We start from the raw sequence: 1,006 nt of genomic DNA, 5'->3' as shown, positions 1-1,006 counted from the left end.
ATGTTTTGATGACTGGGGACCTTGTCTGCACCATGTTAGCAGCTTACACAACATGGCGGATGGTGGGAGGTTTGGATCCAAAAATGTTGACGCAGCCGCTCTCAGCGTATAAGGTACCGCGCAGCGGAGAATGTGAGCATCCTGGGTTCGGCAGGGCACAGCATCGCGATAGGCGGAATGTGGGACCAGCGTAAAAGTGAGGTTGACTGTATATAATATATATATATATATATATATATATATATATATATATATATATATATATATATATATATATATATATATATAATATATATATATATATATATATATATATATATATATATATATTCTGATGGGGTATGCTATAAGAATCTAATGGTTCTAGAACCTTGTTAGATTTATAGCATTAATTAGATATAGATTAATCGTTCCAGGCCACCAAATACAACCACTTAACACTGAAAATATATAAATATAAAATTGTAAAAATTGTAAAAGAATTATAAATATGCATCAACCCTAAGAAATAACCAATATCATTAATACTTGTAATAAAAAAACAATAAATTAGTAAAAAAAATTTTTTTAAATAATATTAGATTGTAGGAGTTTCGTTAGTTATAGCCTTCTCAATTTTATAAATTAAATAGATTAGATTATAGGAATATTAAGTAGTAGGATCCAGATTTAGATTTATAGCATACTTACTGTGTATATATATATATATATATATATATATATATATATATATATATATATATATATATATATATATATATATATATATATATATATATATATATATATATATATATATATATATATATATATATATATATATATATATATATATATATATATATATATATATATATATATATATATATATATATATATATATATATATATATATATATATATATATATATATATATATATATATATATATACTAAAGCAGTCTTGGACTGCTTTTAGCGTGCTAATAAAATATATATGTTGTAGGAGTTTCTGTTCGTTATAGCC

Source organism: Homarus americanus, unplaced genomic scaffold (genome assembly GCF_018991925.1).
Source record: "Homarus americanus isolate GMGI-L3 unplaced genomic scaffold, GMGI_Hamer_2.0 scaffold56009, whole genome shotgun sequence".
NCBI lineage: Eukaryota > Metazoa > Arthropoda > Malacostraca > Decapoda > Nephropidae > Homarus > Homarus americanus.
The sequence above is the reverse complement of the archived record's forward strand: the minus strand, read 5'-3'. Positions refer to the sequence as shown.